Below are 10,868 nucleotides of genomic sequence, written 5' to 3' on the forward strand. Positions count from 1 at the left end.
GTGTGTGCACATGCCTCTGTCTGTGTGTGCATGTGTGTGCACATGCCTCTGTGTGTGTGCATGTGTGTGTGTGTGCACATGCCTCTGTGTGTGTGTATGTGTGTGCACATGCCTCTGTGTGTGTGTGCATGTGTGTGTGTGTGCTTTTGTATGTGTGTTTTCTGCAAGTCAACTCATACATGAACCAAATGTCTATTTTTAAAAAGTCAAAACATAAACCTAAATCCAGTGAGCCTACCTGCCCATGAAGGTCAAGGCAGTACATTTAGGGTCCTGCATCCCTAGCTTCACCAAAGAAGTTTTTTTGTTTTGTTTTTGTTTTTTGTTTTTTGTTTTTAGCAAACAGTACAACATGATTTTCATCATATTTAATCCCAGATGGATGCCTGTGAACCATTAGACTGAGAGTTTTTACTAAATCCTATATCAAATCACACTTAAGCAAAAGCTTACAGAAACCTTATCAAAAGAACTTGGAGTTCTGATCCACCTTATACATACAAGAATGGGAACAGCAGCACCCAAACCACCAAAGCTCCTGTCTGTTTTCTATCAGATGGCCCCACATTGAGAAACCTTCTTTGCAATGCAAGCAACAAACACCAACTGGAGCAAGTGGAAACTCTAACAACAGCAATGGAGGTGGAATAGACTAGAAGAATACTCTCTTATACCACAGCATTGAAATCAAGTCCCAGGCTATGGGTTACAAAAATTATGGAAGATTTGTCTCTAAAGAGCACTCATCAGTAGGACCCGTCCAGGGCTTCAGTTTTAACCACCCAGGCAGTCTAAACCAGGCACCCATTGCTTAAATAGCTCCTCACTATAAACACAAATGTTTCAGAGTCTTTATCCCCCAAGCAGCTTGTAACTATTGTTTTCAAACTACAGGGGCTTGGTCCCTCTCTTTAAGGCCAGTGTGCAGATTTTGGTACTTCACTCAACCAACTTGTAGGAAACCAGCTATAAGCCACAATACCTAAACCCCACCATGGTTTCCACAAGTGTGTCAGATAGATAGCTCTTACCTACGAGCAAGCACCTCTTCCCTTGAGCCAGTGGCCCTGTCAGTGCTGGCCCTGGCCTTAGCAACACTCAGCAAACACTCTTGCCAGGCTCGACCTCTTTACTGTAAAATTATGACAGCCCCAAACATCATTACAATGGCTACTATGTTTTTAAAGACTACTTAATGATGTAGCCTATTTGCTGAATAATACTCTGCACCAAGGGTCTAACTGAGGTTTATAAGAGGCCACCTTATAGAACACATTATTTCCAGAATGAGGGAAGGTAGATGGCAGATTTGGACAACCCCACAGAAGTCACAATTAGGGTATCATGACCTACTCCACCCTAACTCCTCCTCGGTCAAGAAAGAAAATTACAAACAAATCCTATGTCAAATCACATGAGGGTATTTCTCAGTTTACTTTTTAGGGTTTTGAAATGAACATGGTCAGAAGAAACTGACGAAAGGTCTGGATTAACTTTCTTTGTAGCCATCCACTCCTCTGCTGAGCAAGCCAGCTAGAAGCTAGTAGATGGTGTTGTCTGATAAAATGTTCAATTGGAAAGGGTGAGGGATTGAAAGAGAGCCAACAACACTCAAGAGAATCAGGGGGCTTGTGAGGGGAGGTGGAGGGGGCTCAACCTGAACAGATCTCGAGTTTAGCTGCTAGTAATGGCTGTACAGGATCAAAAGCACATCTGCATGTGCACAGACACACACACACACACACACACACACACCGAATCTGATCTGGTTGTCACCCCATGAATCATGTAAATCTCACTATACTGTGCTCCATCCACAGAAGCCTACCTCACTGCCCAGTCCTCAGGGTGACAATCTAATCTGTGTCTCTGTGTCTTTGCAGTGCCATGGCTCTTGTGGACCCTCTTATCTTTATGACAGATGTGGTTCTATTAGACCTAATTTGGTATGGACTAAGGGTATATATCTCCTTAAAAATTCTATATTGGTACCTTAATTTGATAGTATTAACGGGTGGACAGTTTTAAGAAAGGAGCCAGCCCTGCGTCTACTTTCCTCATGTGCATACAAAGCAGATGCTGCCCATCAGACGCTCAGCCAGTGCTTCTTGGTCTTGGTCTTTATAGCCTCCAGAAAGTGACAATAAATGTTTGCAGTTTAAGCCACTCAGCCTATGCCAACTTGGAATAGAAGCCTGAAAAACTGAAGATCTAACCTGGTTCCTATGAAGACTTCATAGTTTCTAGGCCTAGGACATTGCCTGGTCCCACCTCTGTATTTTTACTGTGTCTTGCATTTCTCTATATAACCACATTTTCTTCTTCTTTACCTTCCTAATAGACTAGATGGCCCAATCCTGCTGGCCTTTTTATTTCTAACTTTGAACACAGTGCCTAGCTTAGAGAAGATCTCCAGGCTTGTCCAGTGCGTTTATGGAAACTGGTTCAAGTAATGTCTGTGTTAGGAAGTCCAGAAAGTACTCCCATAAAGGCTTAGTTTGAGCCATGCACTGAACTATGTGATTTTATATGCACAATTTCATTGCACCATTTCCCCAACCCTGCAAAGTATAATATTAATAGTCAGCGCAGATGCATGATCCAAGGCTCAGAAAATATAAAAGGACTTACCCAAGACCACATAACAGAATGTGAAGGGCCAGGGTTTAAATGGATCTCTTCCAGCTCCTGTTTTTAACGTACTTTGTAAGTGGATTCTTGTTATAGGAAATATTTAAAAATGAACCGCCAACTCTCCATGGGACTGGATCATGCTTCCACACTCCTGCCTGCCCACCAACTCTTTGGCCACACTGGATCACAGGGCTCCCACCTCTCCCCGCCATCTCTCCAGTGGGGGACCCCCAAGTTCCTCTCATTACCTCACACCCCACAGTCAGCCTTCACATCACAATACCCACTACCCATGTAGAATCAAGACTCTTAATGCTTAATTAACCAATCATATTTCTGTATCAACAGTATCATAATTTACAAGATGCCAATACAATAATTTCAGAGCCAACTGATAATTATAAAAGCTTTATCCCAATATTTCTAACCTTGTGAAATTATAGCTACTTGTGGCTGGAAAACGCCACATGGGGCCACGTCAGCAGCCATCTTGTTCTCCTCCGACCCTGAGACACTCTTCCCTCTGTGACTCTTAGCTCTGCCTCCCTTCCCCTGTCTAATCACAGGCATCCTACTGCCCTAACGTGATTGGACAGGGAAACTGCAACAGACTCTACTTGCAGCAAGCTTAATATTCAGTTTTAAAATTTCAGTATGTAAATTAATTTATCATCAACATTCCATAACTTCACAGTTTCCACTCATATTAGTCACTGAAATTTTCAGTCCTAGAGGGAAGCAGATGGTTAAGTAAGGAGAAACTGGAAAGTGTGGTGTCAATGTCCCTACCTTGTCAAAGACAACTAGCTCCATGTGAATATGTTCAAAAGAAGAATAAATGTTGGAGTCAACTGTGAACCAGCAGCTCTCAGGGATTAAAAACAAGAGAGTGACTTCAGTAAAACCAACTAAAATGGTTTTAATGAAAGATGCATTTTAAAGGAGATGAGCTTCCTAGGAACTCTAGGGTATTTCATTATGCTGCCCTACTGTGCTCTGCACTTGATAAAGCCTTTCTCTACAGCTCTGACACATAAGGAGGTTGTTAGAAAACACAAGCTTGTGGTGGAAGATTCTTTCTGAAGGTGTGCAGAATTACCAATTATTGAGTTTTCATAGTATCCTTTTATAACTGGAAGCATCCGGATGGGGCTCAAGAACAATGCAACCCCACTTTATGTGTCATTAATTCTAACTCACAGGGAGAGGTGTTCCCTGAAAATCATCTACTGTGATTTCCTTTGTAATTTAGAGATCTAAGGCCCTGAACTAATGAGCCTCAAGTAACATTCAACAAAATCTTTAATTCTTCTCAAGTGTTCTCTGTTTATTGCAGCTGCATCAAATCTTCTAAGCAGCGCCACAAGGCATTTGGGTTGCCAGTCTGAAATAAAAGCTCTCCTAAACAAATGCCCATATTCCAAGCCACAGGCAAACATGGAAATATAGAGTGGATCCTCTCTTAGCTGATTCATAAAAGTATAAAAATTTTACCCAATATGACATCATGTTGTTTTGACACATAATTGAGTACATAAGTGATAAATGTTTAAATCTAGTCAAACATACTCATCTCCTAAAAATAGGTTAAAAATTATCAAAATTCTTTCTTCTTTCTGAAATGGCATAGCACTTAATTAACAGACATACAACAGCACAACACACATCACAACTTCTTGCCACTGTCTACCTATAACTAAATGCCCACTGGTCAACACTTAACTGCATGGCTTCCTGCCATGGCACCTGATAATTACCACTGACAAGTTTCAAATGCTTGTATCAAATCAGCTCTCTGAGATTCCACATAGGAAATCATGTGTTGTTCTCTTTTAGTTCCTGGACTAGTATAATGCTTTCTAGTTGTATTCACATTGTCACAAAGGACAATGTGAATTGTCTTGTCAATTGTCAATTGACAATGTCAATTGTCTTGTCTTGTTGTGTGTCTCATAGATGAATGATATTCTATTGTATGTTCCACATGGTCTTCATCCTTTTGTTAGCTAATGAGCACTTGTTTTCACTTTTTGGCTGTTATGCAGAGTAAACAGGACATTGCACATGCCCCCTCTATATATTCATTTCATCTCAATTAGATAAATACCCAAGCCTGAGGCAAGTAAATTAGGTAGTAAATCTATTTGTGATGTTTAAGGGACCGTCTGTGCCCTTTTCTATGAGGACTGTAGTAATATATATTACAGTAGTGTGTAATGGAATGGTAACATTTCTCCCCTCTTGTCCAGCACTTGTTACCTTCAGTGTTTTAATAGCCATTTTGCTGGTGAGGTGATACTTTGTTGTGTTATGTTTTGATTTGCATACCCCTGACTATTAGTGTCATTGAGTATTTTTATTAGTAATATTGAGTATTTGATTGCCATTTGAGAGAGCTGATGGGATGGGAATGATATTTGGACACTGTACACTGTACAGAAGGTTGATGTTAAGGATATATAGATGCTTTAATCAATGTTCTATTGCTGTGAAGAGACACAGACACCATAGCAACTCTTCTAAATGAAAGGATTTAGTTAGGTCTGGCTTACAGGTTCAAAAGTTTAGTCCATTGTACTACTGGTGGGAAGCATGGTGGCACACAGGCAGACATGATGCTAGAGAAAGAGCTGGGACTTCTGTCAGGAGCCATAATGGGACAAGCTAAACTATCAGGTGATCATCCTGAGATGGCCTGCTTCAAATTATTATAGAATCTGTGACAGGCTCATTCTTATTAAGCAAGTCTGTAAGGGATTCATTTTAGGAAAGATTCCTGCTATTAGTATGCTTTTGCTGTTATGTTAAACATATATAACAATCACTAAGTAATAGCACACCCATTTGGAACAGATCTCTGCAGATCCACAAAGATGTACTGTCTTATAGTGACGCTATATAGACAAATAGATGACTTCTTAAGTCTTAATGATGATCCTATAAGAATTCCTTAAATATATCAGTGATTATTGAGCTCTTTTATAATGGTACTCCTACTCCAAGGGGTTGTAAAACAATTAACCAAAGGGAAATAACAATTTATTATAGGTGCTGAGAGAAGATAAAATATTGACTGGGTTTATCGATACAAAACTTCACTAATAACTTAGTTATGGTTTTAAATCTTCAGTGAACCTGTGGAGCTGAGACAGGTGATGGATGTTTAGCCAGATAATTACTCCTAATGGATATTCATGCAAATATTCTCTGTTGTAAACTTCTATTTCAATTTATAATTTGATTTTTTGTATGAACTTATGATGAACTTTGTAACTTGTGATCATGTATTCTGAAAGACATATAAGTACTGAGGACAAAGAGATGAGAAGAAGATAGAGAATTTTTTTTCCTTCTCCCCCACCTAGGAGAATTTTTTCCCTTAGAAGAATTTTTCCCTTACTAGAAATTGTTACCTTTCCCCACTTAGAAGACTCCCCCCTTAGGATCTTTATACTTTTCCCCTTAGACAGCTATCATAGGAAACTTTTTACAACTTAGTAATAAACGATATAATCACTTTTCTGCATGTCTCTTTTTCTTCCTTCGACTTCCAAATGGCAGTTTGAAAGAGCCTGCTGAAATAGTACAAAGGCTATTTACTTAACCCTTCATGGTTTGAGGAAGAGGGGCTAGGTGTTCAGTGTCAGAAACTGCAATTTCTGGCTTCAGAGGATCACAGAAGGCAGGTCAGCTACAGTAGCAAGGTAACTGAGACTTAGATAAGTAAACTATTTATACAGCAACCCTAAATATCTCATAAGACAAAATCTTACCCTATGTCCCCCCTCCGCTGCCTCAAGAAGAATAAGAAAGAACCCTCCCCCTGCTCCTCCCCTGCCCCTTCCCCGTCCCTCCCCCGCCTCGCCCCTCTCCCACCCCGCCCCCGCCGGGGTTGGCCCCCAGCAGAGTTCTATATCCAGATCATTTAAAATATGATATTATAGTCTTGTTTGCTTGTTGTTGTTGTTCTTGTTGTAGTTGTTTTGAAGAATTCTATATAATGACTAGAGCTATGGATCAATGGTTAAGAATGTTTACTGTTCTTGCAGAGGACAAGGGCTTGGTTGCCAGAACCCACATGATGGCTCACAACTGTTGGTAGTTCCAGTTTCAGGGGATCCAATGACCTTCTCCAGTCTATAGAGACACTGCACACACAGAGCACATACATGCATATAGACAAACATTCATGTATATAAACATAATAAATCTTTTTGAAAAGAATTCTTTCTTGTAGCCATTTGAATAGGAATGGCCCTGATAGGCTCAAAGATTTGAATGTTTTGTCACCAAGAAGTGGCACTATTAGAAGGTGGAGTACCATGTTGGAGTAGGTATGGCCTTGTTGGAAAAAGGGGTGGATGTGCTGGTGAGGGAGACTGTGAAGTTTCAAATGCTTTAGTCATGTTCAGTGTCTCTCTCTCTCTCTTCCTGTTCCCTGCTGACCTGAATGTAGAACTCTCAGCTCTTTCTCCAGCATCATGTCTGCCTATGTGCCACCGTGCTTCCCCAAATACTATTCCTACCCAGTAAGCCCTGTCATCACTATGTTTATAGTTGTCATTCCTGAACAAAAGCTTTGTAGTTTTATGTAACTCCATTTATTAATTTTTTTCTTTTGTTTCCATGCTTTGGGGCATTTTCCCAAAATACCACCCCATTTTAGTGTCATAAAGCATTTCCTCTCTGCTTTACTTCAGTGGTTCTACAGTCTTAAACTTATGCCATTCTATGGTGAGCTGATCTGCATCACTGGTGGAAGATGGGTGTAGGTTCATTCTTCTAAATTTGCATATCTAATTTTCTAAGAACAACTAACTGGAAAGACAACTCAATCTTCAATACATATTTTGTCACCTTTGTCAAGAATCATTTGCCAAAGGTTCATGGCCTTATTTCTTAGCTTTCTACTCTATTCCCCTGGTCTATACATTTGTTTATATGTTAACACCATGTTTTGATTACTATGGCTTAGTAGTATGTTTGTGAACCATGTTAACATAATGCCATTTGGCAAATTCTATGTGAAGAAATCAACAATAAATTTCACTTTTAAAAGTTAAAAAATTAAGAACAAATATAATCACAAAGATAAAAATTTTCTACAATGAAAATTACATAATATGAATAAAATTTTGAAAGGTAAACACAAAATTGGAAAGACATCTACCTCAAACTGGGTTGTGTCAGACTCCCCTAGCCACAGGTCTTGCACAAGTTATGGGTCTGTCACTAACTATAGCCTGTAGAAAGAATATCTTATGTATTGTATGGATGCATCACTGGTCAATTAAAAAGCCTATGGCCTATGGCTTAGTCAGGAAACAGAGGTGGGGCATCTGGAAAGAGAAAGGATTTTGGGATAGAGGCAGGCAGAGATTTGCCATGAAGATGTAAGGCGAAGGATGCATGGTATCTGAACACAGGTAACCAGCCATGTGGCAGAATGTAGATTAAAATAAAGGGGTTATCTTAAGTCATGATTCTAGTCAGGAAAGAGGCTAGATATATGGACAAGGTATTTAAAAATATATTTTGAGTCTGAGCCTTATTTCTGAGAGTGTGGGACTGGGATGAAGAACCAGAGCATAAGTTTACAATGGCCCACAAAAGAAGCTTTTACAACAAAGGCTGAAAGCAGCATGAACCTGTGAATGGAAACATTTGGAAAGCAGTGATGACATATCAACTTGGCGAAACAATAGTAGCAGGTTCTCCCTTAGAACTTAGACTCTCCTCAGCCACCAGCTCTTGATCAGGTTACAGCAATGGGCGTTACGTTTCCCTCTTTCAATCAGGCCTCAAATCGAATCAGAAAACTGTTGGTTAAACCATATGGAACATTCTGAGTAAGTCTGTTGATGAATCCCCCAAGTTTCCCCCTCCACAGCAGCCCTCATAGCACTTTCTAGTACAGTGAAAGCTGGTCAACATGGAGGAAGCCTCTAACTCAGTTTCAGCTTGATTTCTCTATGTCTTGTTACTGTGTTGTGTTGTGTCTTCAGTAAAAGAGGTTACCATAAACTTCTGGTTAGAACCAAGAGCAAATGGCAGTAATCTATACTGGTTTGGGGGCCTATGGAAACTTCCTGATCAACAATTTAAATTTTTTAAAAATGGAGGTAAGCAGAAGTCTTACTATGTAGCCCAGGCTGCTTTCAAACTTCCAGTCTTCCTGATTATTTCCCTGAGTGCTGAAGCAACAGGCATATGCCATCATTCTTACCTCCTCTTGCAAAAGACATGTTCTTACTTTCTAGCCCAGGATGGCCTCAAAATGGCAGTCTCCCTGACTTGGCCTTCTAAGTATGAGATTAAAGGCATGACCCACCATCCCTGGCTGGAAGTCTTTCTATTACTACTAAACAAAAAGCCCCTAGGAATGAATAATCATGATAAAAACATATTTTTCAGAGTTACTTTGGTATCTGATGTAAGAAAGTTATTCTAAAAGTACTTCTCAAAAGTGATGCTAATAACGAACCCTCTGATGTCACTCAGTGTTTAATTACTATCTCGCTCCTACAAGACAGTTACTTTTATTAGGAATAATTCTTCAATTTTGCTGAAAGTATAGGCTGCAGATAACAAATATTCCTAATTCAACCACTCACAACTAAACAATCTCAATAGTTTGTCATATTGAGTATTCATAATAAAGAACTAACTCTGATTGAAGACCAACCAGGCACAGGCAGCATTGCAAGTGCTTTACATAGATTAATTTGACTAAATCTTGCAAATCCCTATGAGACAGGGCTGTGAGCTTTGCAAAGTTAAATTTAAGGGGTCTATATTAGTATTCTAAGGCTGCCAAGAAGAGTGTCATAGTCTGGGTAATTTAAACAACAGAAACTCATTTCTTCACAATTGGAGAAGCTCAAGTTTGAGACCAATGTGCTATCTGGTTATTTCTGCACCCTCTCTCTTTCATATGCAGATCTCCTACCTATTTTTCTCCTTCATCTGGACATGGTCATCTTCTACCTGTGTTTCTATATCATTTTTCTTTTGTTTACTAATTCTTATACAGATAACAGTCTTATTGGATTCGAGCCACCCCTGATACCTTCTTACTTAATTTGAACCTCGCTCACAATAACTAAGAAATGGAAACAACTTATGACACATAAATAGATAAGAAAGATGTGGCAGTTGTTACTATGGATATATGCAACAGCAACAGCACCTTCAAAAAAAAAGGAGTAGAAGCAGCAGAGGAAGAAGAGATTTGGCTGGGCATGGTCGGTCATGCCTCCACTCATAGCACATAGAGGCTAAAGCCCCAGGATCCCAAGTTAAAGGACGCCTTGGACTATGAAATGAGATCTCGTCAAAATAGAAAGAAGAGAGGGAGAATAAGGAGGGGGAGGGGAGAGAATAGGAGGCTGGGAGAGAGGAGTGGGAAAGGAAAGGGATAGGAGTAGAGGAGCAGGAGGAAGAGATTCCACCACTTGCAATTCACACACACACTCACACACACACACACACACACTCACACACACACACTCACACACACACACACACACTCACACACATACACACACACACACACACAGAGGGTATGATAGCCAAAATAAACCAGGAAGGAAAATAATACATGATCTTCCTCAAATGTGGAATCTGAAAAATCAAATATACAAGAGAGTAAAGGTGGGATTGGGGAAACTGAGAGACGTTGGTTGTAAACACAGTGTTCAGATCTACAGCTTAATAAGGCTAGAGATCCAACAAGCAGCAAAATGAATCTGCTGATAAATCTGTATGGTATACATATAATTCATGGGGAACTAATCAGGAAATAACCACACACAGGTAACATGAGAAAATGGGCAATTTGCTTGTCATAACATTACATTAGAATTAATATATGTACCTCAAAATATTGCTATGAACATTGAATTTGTAGAATGGTCAAAAGAGCAGAAGAACCTTCTCTGTATATAGTCATATTCTGAGGAACTGGTGAGTTCAACTTGGAGATTTGAAGGTACTCACTTGTTTTGGTAATAAAAGCTCTATGCATGTTTTCCAAATGCTGAAGGGACAAAACCAGCTAAAGCAGCAGTTCAAACCCAAAGCTATAAATGCATGAAAAGTGTAAACACCACAAACTATAGAAATAATCTCTGAACGTACTGTCCTTAAAAACCTATAAACAAAATCAAGCTTCATTAGTGAAAATCTGTTTAATCACATAAAAAGGTTAAAGAATACAAATTAGTGATATTAAA

This window comes from Mus caroli, chromosome 3 (assembly GCF_900094665.2).
Source record: "Mus caroli chromosome 3, CAROLI_EIJ_v1.1, whole genome shotgun sequence".
Taxonomy (NCBI): domain Eukaryota; kingdom Metazoa; phylum Chordata; class Mammalia; order Rodentia; family Muridae; genus Mus; species Mus caroli.